This window comes from Pinus tabuliformis, chromosome 9 (genome assembly GCF_031772625.1).
Source record: "Pinus tabuliformis cultivar Carrire ecotype Pingquan chromosome 9, CPIR1, whole genome shotgun sequence".
Lineage (NCBI taxonomy): Eukaryota > Viridiplantae > Streptophyta > Pinopsida > Pinales > Pinaceae > Pinus > Pinus tabuliformis.
In genome coordinates this window covers 637,312,630-637,326,094 of record NC_142307.1, presented here as the reverse complement: position 1 = coordinate 637,326,094, position 13,465 = coordinate 637,312,630, and the positions used below count along the sequence as shown (strand labels likewise).

Below are 13,465 nucleotides of genomic sequence, written 5' to 3'. Positions count from 1 at the left end.
CTAATGTTTTATTGGTCCACACATGCCATTTCAATGATTATTGCGCACACATGTTGATGCATATCATCGGATTAAAGACCTTCATCCCTTCTTGTTCCTTCTTGTCATGTAAACGGTTGACTGTTATTCACATTCTGTATGTTGAGGCCTTGTATCATGGATCCACTCACTTGATTTGAGGATGACATCTACTTAGGGATTACTTTGCACATTTTGGCATGCTCTTTGATGAGACATCTCACCTTGGGAGATTCTAGAAGTCTTGAGAAGTTTCTTCTTGGTTTCGTGCCATATTTTCAGAAGACATCCATCTTGAAAAAGGTTGCTTGAATTCATAATTGAAGATGTTCAACATTGGAGAAGATCTAAGATGTTACAAAACCTAGATCTTGCGTTCATTATAAAGTTTTTGGGTGGCCTAGCTTCAAGATTTCTCTTTTGACAGAATATGCAGATTTCTGCCATATAAACACCATTAGATGTACAATGGGTACAAGATTTTCCAAAATGTAGTGATAACAGAAATTCCAGCAACAATTGACATAGTTACAGTCTAAGTCACCTGACACGGGGATTCGGGATTCATAGGATTCGGGATTCGTGGTGTCGGATTCGGACATGTTGACCCCCCAGAACAGGACACGTAGGATTCGTTATATATTATTTTATTAATATATATATATATATATTAAAAATTAGATATTTCTTACACAAATTTTAATTAATGATACAAATTTATTGATTTCAAACATAGATCTTCATCTATAGCTATTAGCATGCATAGTACATACAAAATTCAAATACATGTCAATCTATTATCTATTTCTTATGCTTGGCCCTCTTGCCACCACGAGAAATGTCTAATTTTTTAGTCTTGTTGGAAAATCAGGATCTTTGTCATTAATATCACCCTCTGAGCATTAATATCCATAGGTATCTTTGTCATTACCTCTGTATCTGTATAGGGATGTTTGTCATTAATATCACCATTTAAGCATTAACATAAGATAGAACAAGCATAACATGTCAAGTCAAGATTTTGTTTGAGTGATGCGTACATTTTTAGAAGGGTCATGATACAGGAGTTTGACAACCAATGTCACTAACATCAAGGTACATAGAGGGATTGGTGCTCTTGATTAAATATGAGTTCCATACCCTAATACATGACAAAATTCAATGGGAACATTGCAATCCCCCAATCCTAAAATCCTGAAAAACTAATAAGTCTACTGGATTTTGAATGAAATCTAAAATTCTACTTTCTCCATATGAAATCCAATGAGGCCAGAACCACTCTCAAACATCCTGAGTCATTTCATGGTAATGTTAAAAATTTAAGTAAAAGGAGTCCTTTTACTTTAAGAATTTAACATTACCATGAATAGCATATCAATATTAGGGCCTAGACTTGATCATTAGGCTGCCAAAACGCTTGCCAAATGAAAATATGCGTGGCTGTAATGAGCAAACATGCCCTTTTCATACCCGCACAAGTCACTTTTTGAGCCTAGCGAGTCCTGGAAAACAGGACACGATTCCCAAAATCGTGGTACGCTGCCAAAATCGTGACACACAATCAGATTCGACGTGTCAAAAAAGGACACGACGTGTCATGGTTTTAGGACACGAATCTCGAGAGAATCGTGTTGGAGACGATGGATTCGGGATTAGTGGGGCCTATAGGACGAATCCGGTTTCATAGGTTACAGTGCTTTTAAAATCTATTGTGGGAGAATTTTCTCCATGATTTTGACCATTCATTTGAGGAATGCACATGAATATGGGTTAATTGAGGAGATCATTGTTGATATATGCCCATGGTGAAGAGCACCCTAGTTCTTGAGGCCACATGGTCCATGTTTTATGCATCTATTGGAGGTCATCCACTCTTGGGAACTTCTATTCATTGATTGTTGGGACATTTCGCCTTGGTAAGCTACAAATCCACCTTAGAGGAGATCTAGGAGATTTTCATTGCATATTTTGGGGAGTTGGTTGTGGATCCATGTGAAAATTTAGTAAACCCCGAATCCTACTGCAGCAACTCATTAAGTTTCTTCTATTTGTTAAATAAACTGAACAAATTATTCACTGTGTTCTACGGTAAATATCGAAACTAATACACTAAAGCCTTCACAAATAAATTGTTGTGGAAGAAAAGTAATGCTGGAAGAATAGATGCACACAAACAAATACATAATTTTTTTTGGACTAAGTCCTCGAAAAAACCCAACTCGGGAAAACTAGTGCATTAGCTGAGGGTTTTAATTATTATGCAGTAGTAAATCTGAGTACAAATCTATGGATGCTCAAATCTAGCAATCCATACAGAGAAATGACTGAAAACAAGTCTAGTGAGAAAAATATCACTCCCACAGGCGATCTGACATTGACCTTGGCTCAAGATGAGTTGTTCTTTGCTCCCTCTGTGCAGTCCCTGTGTCACCCTACCCAGTACTACGTCCCACAGCTTGGAACTGCTTCCCTCTCGCTATCTGATCAACTATTGTTAGGAAGATGTACCCTCTTGGCCTTCGAATTCTCACTCCGGATTCTGGCACTGAATCACTGCTTCAACCCAGCAAAATACGAAATCCCCTCTAAAGCTTCGTGTTGCCTCTGCGTGGCTCTGCGCTGCCTCTTTGTTGCACTCACTGCCTCTCTATTGTGCACTCACTGTATCCGGAAAATCTTCCCCCGACCTTACTATCCCTGCCCCTCTCTCACTGCTTCGAGCTCACTAGCTCTCCCTCCGGCGACTGGGTGCTGCTACTCTAGAGTTCGATTTGCCAGTGAATTCAAACTATTGGTGTCAAGTGTGTTCTCCAACCTCCATCCAATTTCTTCTTATAATCTCTCATTGAGGCATCAACCACCGAGATTAAAACATAATCGATGGTTAAGATTAACTAGAACTCGATCCATGTCTTCTTCTAGAAGATTCTCACCATGACTTAATTAATATCCTATAATTAATCAGATTTCCTACGTTTAGTCTTAGGAAACATTAAAAAACGATTAATTATTTTAATTAAGTTATCTCTAAGTGGACTTTCCAAAAACAATATCTGGGTTTTGGAAAATACATGTATTCTAGCCTCTCCATCAAATTTCATGGCTAGAACACATTCGATGCTACAAAAACTAACACTCCCTCTTATCGAGGAATGTGTTCTAGTGTTGCGAACCACTGAAGCAACACCCTGTCTTTGCACCACCTCTTATCACGCTACTGATGTCTGGCTGTTGCTGTCCACCAACTACTGCACAACTCTGATATGTGTTGCATCTATGTTGTTGTTGACCCTGCTGTACTGCTACTGGCTACTACATATGCACTGTAACTCTCTCTCATTTGTTGTTGCTGCAACTGTAACATTTGCTGCTGAGAAATATCCAACAAATAGAACGAATTGTGGTCAGTGTGATGCATATGTCACCCAAGTCCTGATTGTTGCTAGACTCTACGCTGTTATTGAAGCATCTGCACTATTGTTGACTCTGCAATGTGCCAACTACACTGTTGCCAACTCTGCGCTGCGCTGCTCAATCTCAGACCGCTACTAGCTACTGCATTTGTCACTCTGGCACCTGACTGCACCAACTGCCACTGGTAGATCCTGCTACTGCGTGCTATGAGCTCCCGTAGCAAGGTATTGATTTATGAGGTGGACCTCCTCAAGAATCCCGCCCATCCTCTAGCTCTCTAGGGCTACATATCCAAATCACCCCACCTCACTCATGGAGGTATATTGGTGATCATGGCGAACTATTCCTCCAATCTGGAGGACGACTTGTCAATCTCCGCGGATGCAGCCTATTGATCCTGCTTCTCCTCACTATCCTTCTTTTTGAGAGGACATTGACTGTTGTAGTGGCCAAGCTCACCACATCTGAAGCATTTGACCTTGGAAAGGTCCTTCTTCCTCCTGTGTTTCTCATGTTGCCCCTTTGATGCGATGGCCACATTCTCCTCTTGCTTCACTTGCTTCATCCCACTACTGTTGCTGTTGCCACTGATGGTGGTCTTCACCAAATGTCGCCTCATCTCCTGCTGCTGCAGATCAGCCCACATTCGATCCCAATCAGGCAACTTGTCTCTGCCCAGAATACTCTGGACGAAGACCTGCCATTCTTCGGAAACACTATTGAGAGCTAACCACACCAATTCTGTAGGTTGGGGCACTGACCCTACTGCAGACAGCTGGTCTCAGACATCCTGAGTCCTAGTGAGGAAGGGTTCTATGTGCTCCCCTTTCTACATGGTTGTGCATCTTAGCGTCTCCTCAAGATACATCTTCCCCTGCTCGGAAGATCCCTCGTATACCGTAGCAAGAGCTTCCCACATCTGTCGAGTAGTATCTTTCGCAACTATGTGAGACAATACGTGATCTCGAACCCCATCAAGAATCAACCTCTTTGCTTTCGCCATCTCCTTCATGTAGGCCTTTAGCGAATCTGCATCTGTGGGTACAACTACCACGCTATTGATGTAGGCTTTGAGATCGTATTCATCTAGAAGATAGGAAACTCTTGCCTTCCAGATCACATACTTGGAGGCTCCTTCCAATTGATCCTGATCTCTTAGTCCTGCTGATGCCATCTTTGCAAAAAGTCGAATTCATCCTCTTCTCCTCTGCGCAGCGGCTGACTGGCTCTAGGCACTCCCTACTGGAGTGGGAAAATCTACTCACAGCTACTGCTGCTCTGCTAGAAAAGATCAAACTTTTGGACTAGAAGTTCCATGAGGAAAGAATTCCCTCAGTGTGTGCTCTTTCTTCCTCCTGACACTATTTTGCACTAGTAAACTGCTGCAAAATAACTGCGTCCCAGCTGAAGATTTGCTCTGCAAGAATAATACTGCTGCTCTCTGTGCCTCCAGTAACCTTTGATTTGGAAAATTTCATTCTTTGTCGACTCTCTCAGAGAAATAAAATTTTCCTCAAAAATTGACCCTCCTAGCCAAGGAACTACATTGTCTCTGAGGGTTTTGAACTGCTACCTACGCAAAGCTTCAAAATTCCTCTACCCTTGTGCAAATGAGCTCTCCGACTTCTATCCGCGCTCTGATACCATGTGAAAATTTGGTAAACCCCGAATCCTACTGCAACAACTGATTAAGTTTCTTCTATTTGTTAAATAAAATGAACAAATTATTTACTGTGTTCTACGGTAAATATTGAAACTAAGACACTACAACCATCACAAATAAAATCACGTGGAAGAAAAATAACGCTGGAAGAATAGATGCACACACACACAAATACACAATTATTTTTGGACTAAGTCCCCGGAAAAACCCAACCCGGGAAAACCGGTGCAACAACTGAGGGTTTTAATTATTATGCAGTAGTCAATCTTAGTACAAATCTATGGATGCTCAAATCTATCAATCCATAAATAGAAATCACTGACAATAAGTCCAGTGAGAAAAATCTCACTCCCACTGGTGATCCGACACTAGCCTTGGTTCAAGATGAGATGCTCTCTGCTACCTCTGTGCAGTCCCTGCGTCAACCTACGCAGCACTGCGTCCCACAGCTTGGAACTGCTTCCCTCTCGCTATCTGATCAACTGTTGTCTAGAATATGGACCGTCTTGGCCTTTGGACTCTCACTCCAGCTTCTGGCACTGAATCACTGCTTCTCCCTAGCAAAATACGGAATGCCTTCTGAAGCTCTTCGTGCCTCTACATGGCACTCGCTACCTCTCTGCTGTGCACTCACTGGATTTGGAAAATATTTCTCTGGCCTTTCTATCCCTGCCCCTCTCTCATTGCTTTGAGCTCACTAGCTCTCTCTTCGGCAATTGGGCACTACTACTCTGTAGTTCAATCTGCCAGTGAATTCCAATTGCTGGTGTCAAGTGTCTTCTCCAACCCTGATCAAATTTCTTCTTATAATCTCTCGTTGAGGCATCAACGACCAAGACTAAAACATAATCGATGGCTAAGATTAACTAGAACTCAATCCATGTCTTCTAGATTCTTACCATGACTTAATTAATACCCTTTAATTAATCAAATTTTCTAAGTTTAGACTTAGGAAACATTAAAAAACGACTAATTATTTTAATTAAGTTGTCTCTAGGTGAAATTTCCAGAAATTATTTCTCGGTTTTGGAGAATACGTGTATTCTAGTCTCTCCACCAAATTTCGTGGCTAGAACACATCCGATGCTACAAAAACTAACAATCTATCTGCTTGGGAGCATTTGGAGGCCAGATATTGCACCTTTGACTCATCTTCATCCTTCTTTGATAGAGATGTCCCACTCTCTTAGGCCTATTTTTGTTAGAGACTTGTACATGAGGCCTTGGCCACTTCATTACTTTATGTTATTTTTGAATAATTACTTGGAGGAAATAATTCTTTACTCTTTTGTAGGCTAGATCTATGCTTTGCACATGAGAAATTATTTTATTGTAAAGGAAGATGAGCTAAACTCTATATAAGTGAGCTAATCATTCCTCATCTATACTCATGGTTGGATTTTTTGAGCTTTCCCTCCTTGGAGCTTGCTTGACATATCTTTCTCAAAGCATATGTGATATATAGGGGCTCTTTCTTTGTTGGATGCATAACTATTTGGTGTCAATTCTTGAAACTATTCTTTCTTAGTTGCTATTACCCCTCAAAGAGCAACTACCTTAGAGGCACCCTCACAAGAGTGTGATGTTGTTGATTCCACGAGCTATCTTCCTCAGACTCTCCAGACTAAGATAGTTCTCTCATCTTCTCCTTCAAATATGGCAAAGTGCTAGCTCAACAATGGTATATCAAATGCTTCACCCTCACCTCTCACACTTGTGGATGATATATTTTGGTTACATCATGTTCTATTTTGATATTCCATGTATTGGTGTTCTTAGATATGGTTCTATAACTCCTTGGTCTTTTTATGAAAGTGGTTAACTCTAATGAAATCTAATAACATGTCATAATATTATAGTTTTATTCTTTGCCTCATCATACTATGAGGGACATAGTTTTCCTTCAAAAGTGTTGTCATTTCTCGAGTCAAATTGCACTACTAAGAAATTGGTAAGGTAGCATCTTTCACATATCAACCATACTTAACACTTTTCATTGTACCCTTTAGCCCGTCTCATCCATAAAAAATACTATCCCCTTTCGTGTTTGACTTATTAAAGATCACAAAAAAGGTCTAAATGGAGAAAAGCCTAAGTCATTATAGGCTAAGAGGTAGAGAGAAAATGAATTTAAAATCCAATAAATATGAAGCTTTGGTGAATGCTACCTCATTATGAAGCCATTGCCCCTAGTCCCATGGTTGTCTATGAATATCTAAAGAAAAAGGGATTTGTTCAATGAAATGAATATCTAAAGGAAAAGGAGACAGGGGTAATAAGAAACAGTGCCGAGAAAAGCAAGCTCAATGCTAAGATCCATCTTTAAAGGCTTATGTAAATAAAATGACTAGATCTTGAAAGCTAGATGATCAGATAGAAGATGTCTACATCATCACTTGGCTTTGAGGATCATTACATGAAGTTTTACCCTTTCAATTTCATGATTTTCCATCACCTCACCTATCTTTAACTTGGGAACTTGGAAAATACACTTTGTGCTAGGACTTGACACATGTATAAGGGTTCATTGTTGCTTCCCTATTACTCCAAAATCTAGCACCATAGTGCGAAGCCTCACTAAACAATCTAGATTGAGAGAAACAATGGGGGAGTTATTGTTGTCACCTCAACACCTATTCCCCTCATTTTTTGTGGTTGGATAACATTCCCTGCAAGGGAGACTTCCCTAGTAGATATTAGGGATCAAGTAACCCAAACAGAGTTAGGCTATATGCCCCCCTCATGGTCCGACAACAAGGCTCACACAAGGTCAAGTATGAAATGACTAGGGCTTTGGGTGAGGTAAGGTATAATTTCAAGAGAGCGAGTTCAAAGGTCCCTATCACTAAATCTAGAGGGCTTACTTTGACAAACAGAGGCATAACTAGGTTCTCAAACACATGCAATAAAGAAATTACACTTTGTTGTTATAAACTAGGGTCAATCAACAATTTACAGAATGCAAATATTTCTTAATAGCAATAAGAAAACAACCCCAAAATCTATGATAAACAAGTGTAAAATTGGGGTTGATTAATTGGTAAACAAGAGAACAACTTACAACAATTTTCACTAGATGAAAGCACATATGAGAGCAAAATAAACCCTAAATGTCAACTCTAATCTATGGCTGAAAAATGCATGTAAAATGATATTCTCGCTTTTCTAAATAAGTGCATACAAGTCCTAACCCTAGGACAATAAGGTCAAAGGTAAATAGTGCTGAAAAATGATGATTTTGCCATAATCTAACCCTATTTTACCTAATAAAACATAAAATATAAAAAATAGAATTTTATTTATTTATTTATATATCGGAATGACACAAAAGATAAGACTAAGGTCTTTCTCACTCAAGGGCATATGTAGTCTAAGAGTGAAAATCTATGGAAGAGTAAAGATGGAAGCGATTTCAAGGAGAATGGGGAAGAAAAACTTGTTTTCCTGACACCCTTAAACCTAACATCCTTCTAATTCTTAGGGATTCAAACAGAGGAAGGTAAAGCTAGTTTCCCCAAGAGAAACTTGATGAAAATCTTGTGTAAGGAGATTTTAGAGCAATAAAACATCAACAAAACTTTGGAGAAAATTTCATTAAACCCTAATTCATCAAAAAGTACAAGATGAAAGAAGATAACTTACAATAAATTAGCACATATAATCAAAGAATAACCAATAATCATCCAAGAGAGAAAACCATCCAACAATCATCCTCCATAAGAGGTTTGCTCAACTAATGCTCCATAGGGCATGTTACCACTCAAACTAGCAGGGGGTCCTAGAGGGGTACTTGTTAGGTCAAGAGCACTAATGAAGATAAAACCCATTGTCACTACAACTAAAGCTTCCTACTCTTTACGAACTTTCACCGATGGGAGGAGACCCGATATATAGAGAGTCAATTATGAAGGATAGATCAACTAAGATGGGTGTGAAGTGATCTATGGGATCCTTTCCTAGGGGAGGCTCAAGAATGGGACTTGCTTGATTCTTAAGCAATTTACAAGGCTCTCTAGGAGAAGGGGACGAGGATTGGAGGGCTAGGTTTAAGGAGTGTGAATTATAAAGTTTCTTCTTAAACCCTAAAATACTTGTCAAACTTGGTTTCCCAAGTGGTTCTTGAAGAGTTGACTTTGATAAGATATGGGACCACATGGGACCAAGTGGACCCAGGTTAGGTCAAGAGGAGGGAGTTTAGCAACCAATGATATGCTTGAACTAATTAGGGAGGGGAAAGGTATCAAGGAATGAATTATCAATGAAAGGCAATGCAAGGATCCCAGTGAGGTTTCTAGCCTAAGGGATACCAAGGGTAGGAATTGGTCTTTGATCCAGGGCTTGCAATATCTCAAGATCCCATTGTCGGACTCTCATGAAATTCGGAGGGATTCTTGAGTACACACCAATAAAATTGTGTACAAAAAATCGAAGTATTTGGATGGCTAGATCATGAGATAATCAATGCCATAGGTGACCTATAGGACTAGACCCAGAGAAGAGGAAAGGGTAGAAGGAAAATAGGTTTAAGGTGATCACCTTTGGGTGGACTAGTGCCTAATCCTTTGGGGATATTGGAGTAAGGTAGAATTATGACTATGGACCTTTGAATTTTCTAGGTCAAGGAGGCCTCAAAGACAACTTCGCTTGGCACTAGGGCAGCAACAAAAGTAGCTTCAAAGACTTTATACTTTGCTATGCAAAATAAATGGCTTATCAAGATGAATTTTAGTAATGAAACATCCCTAGGCACATTCATTCATTATACATGGCCCATGCATGAAGCATTCACTATCCAAAAAACAAAATTTCCATAACTTTGCATAAGAGATGCAACAAATAAACCCCACTGTATCGAAATCCCAACAACAATGTATGTGACAAAATTAGATAGAAAGATTAGCATTAAAATGTACTTACATGTATAAGAATATATCCAACCATCCAAAAACTTGCCATCAATAAGCTCCAAGACATGAAAATTATCCAAAACATCAAAATTCATTCCATGCTCCAAAACTGTCCACCAAGAAGGAATAGCGAAAATATCTAGAGAGATATAAGTCCAAACCAAGTGATGATGAGAAATGAACTCTCATCATTTGTATTTATACACTCCTAATGTGTTTGATTTAGCTATTTGAGCCTACATTAGCCCCTAAAATAAAAATAATGCACAAATAGCTAACTTGGTGACAAGCCCAACAAACTAGCTCATAAACAAAATAACAAGCATCTCAAGGGGTCGAATGATCAATAATACATATTGTTAGGCTCTTTAAGAAGGCTAATGAAATCCATAAGTGCCATAATGATGAATAGGACTTCCAAAAGTGATGGACAAGGGGGTGGCCCCTTGTTCTCCACATAATAAACCTGTGGTGCTCCCTGTGAAAATTTATGAATTTAACACATTAGAAATCCCTACTGCTATTTTGGTTTATTATCTCCTACGTGTTCTTTACATTAACAAGTTTTTTAATCATATAAACATCGAAATAAACACAATAGCAGCTTTCACAAATATACGGATCAACAACTGAAACAAACCGAGATAACACAAGGGACACTGTTATTCTTGGACAATCGTCCTTGGAAAAACCCAATGCTTGAAAGCCGATGCAACAGATATGAGGGTTTTATTATTATGCAGATTTCTAAATACAACTAGGGTGATAGAAATGGCTCACCCTTCAGAGATTATCCTTGGCAGAAGTACCTTGCTCCGGAGACAGGTATTTTGGCTGATCAGCAACTGGATGATGATTCCCACAGTGACTTCGACTGTTCCTCAGGTGGACAGCAAAAGTTGCTCCGAGCATCCTTTCGGAACTGCGTCACCCTCCAGGGATTGCGTCACCCTCTACGGCTTTGCATCTGCCTCTCAGCTCTTAGTGTGCCCCACAAAAACACCACAGCGCAACTCTTTCTGCCCAACGCCAGCTGTGCTAGCCTCTGCGTCTACCCGCGTCAGCTTCTCGACCTCCTGCATCCTCAACGCTGGACCTCCAAGCCTTTGCATTAGCCCAGGCTGCCTCTGTGCTCTCTCTGGCGCTCTCTCTGACTCTCTGCTATGTATTCTCTGCCTTCTGCCAAACTGCTCCTCGCTACAGCAGATCACTAACTCGATTTCTCAGCAAACCCTGCCCCAGAAAATTGTGTTGACTGATCAACTCGGTGTGTCTCCAACTAACCCTCAAGCCTCCTCTTATACTTTTCTTGTTGATGATTCAACTGTCGAGATTAAGTCCTTAATCAACGACTAAGATTATACCTGGCTTGATCCTCGTTATTTAGAACTTTCTCACCCATATTATATTAACACATTAATATTTTAATTTTCTTAAGTTTAGACTTAGGAACCCCATTAAAAATATTAATTATTTTAATATCTCTCCATCCGGGTGGAATTTCCCCAAACGATTTATGGGTCTTGGAGATCTTATGTGCCTTAGCCTCTCAACCAATTTTCATGGCTAGAGCACATATGATGCTACCAAAAATCAACACTCCCTCTTAGCGAGGAATGTGCTCTAGTAATGCTTCAACATTGAAACATCACACTGATCCTCCGCATTGGTACCTGTGCTGATGCTAGGCTTGTTGCCCTACATCCACTGCATTGCTGCATCCTGTACTGCTGCCCATGACACTTCCACTGCCACTGCTACATCTGTACTGCAGCTTTCTCTCAACATGTTGCCCATGCTGCCCCTAGCATTGCCACTGCTAACTGCTGCACTGCAACTCAAGTACCGAGAAGTAAGTAACTGAATTCTCCCAAATACTAACATCCTGGTCAGTCTGGAAGCCTCGTGATTTTGAAGCTGCCTCTAATGCTACCCTATGCTCCCTCTGCTGCCACTGCATTGTTGCATACACATCTGTGCCTCTCACATTGTTGCAACCTCCACTGTGCTGCCTCAGATTTCTGCACTCAAGCACTGCCTTGCTGCTCCACTACACTTTGCTCCACCTGACACCTGTTATCATGCTACTGTCGTTAAGGGCTCGTGTAGCCGGATGTGATCCAAGAGTTTGGGCACCTCAAGGATGCTACCCCTAGCATGTAGTCCTCCTAACTACAACTCGATATCTCCCCACCTCTTCTCTAGAGGTGCATGAGCACTCATGGCACAATCATCATCAGTCTCGACCTATTTCTCCATCTTAACTGGAGCTTCCTTTGAATCGGAAGCCTCTCCCTTGTTTTTCTTCTCTGGACATTGGGATGCATAATGTCCCAACTCCCCACAATGGAAGCACTTAACCTTGGAGATGACCTTCTTCCTCCTCTTCCCTTGCTGTCTCTTAGATGCTAGAGCCACATCTGCCACATCCTCCTCCTCTTTCTTGACTCGAACTCCCTTACCACTACTCCCCGCGTTGGTCATCGTCCTGATCTCTTCCTATCGAAGAGCTGCCCATTGTTGATTTGGGGTAGCATTAGATGTGCTCTAGCCATGAAAATTGGTGGAGAGGCTAAAACACATGAGATCTCCAACACCTAGAAATGGTTTGGGCAGTTTCTAACCGGTTTTAGAGATATTAAAATAATTAATATTTTTAATGGAGTTCCTAAGTCTAAACTTAGGAAAAATAAAATATTAATGGGTATTAATATAAAATTGGGTTAGAAGGTTCCAAAAGACATGGATCAAGCCAAATTTAATCTTCGTCGTTGATTAAAGAAGTAATCTCGATTGTTGAAGGACCAACAGGAAAAGTATAAGAGGAGGATTGAGGATCAGTTGGAGAATACAATAGAGTAATCAGTCTTTCGATTTACTAGAGCGAGGTTGCTAAGTAAAGTCGAATTAGTGATCAGCAGCAAGGGGCAGTGAATACTAGAGAGAGAGGCAGAGATAGTGCCGAGAGACCAGAGCAGAGGCAGGGTGGCAGACGCAGAAGCTAGAGCAGGCCACGTAGAGCCCAATAGAGATAGCGCAGAGGCCAGAGGGCTTGTGGCATCCATGCAGAAGGCAGCAGGAGTGACACAGAGGGTCCCAAGGGCTGTGCAGTGCCTCAAAGGGCTGACACAGAGGTTCTAAGGCTGACGCAGAGGCCAGGAGGGATGATGTAGTGCTTCAGTGTTGCTGGAGAGGGTTTCGTGGGGTTGGTTTTCTGAATACCTGCTTCCGAATAGAGAGGTATTACTGCCAATTATTTGTTCTCTGTCAGGTGAGCCAGTTTAGCACTCTGTTGTACTCAAGGATATACTGCATAATAATATAACCCTCAGAATTGCTGCACCAATTTTCCTGCATTGGGATTTTCCAGGGATGAGTTGTCCAAAAATAACGGTGTCACTTGTGTGTTTGCTATTTCTTTGAGCTGTTGATCTGTACATGGTTGAGACTGTATTGTGTTTAT

The 13,465-nt window shown here is 40.6% G+C and overlaps 1 protein-coding gene across 2 annotated transcripts in view; it reads right to left on the bottom strand.

The window, feature by feature from the left end:
• The window catches only part of LOC149150241 (pectin acetylesterase 8-like), a 397,641-nt gene that overhangs the window by 219,980 nt on the left and 164,196 nt on the right, over positions 1–13,465 (bottom strand). The gene's annotated exons all lie outside the window — the stretch shown is intronic.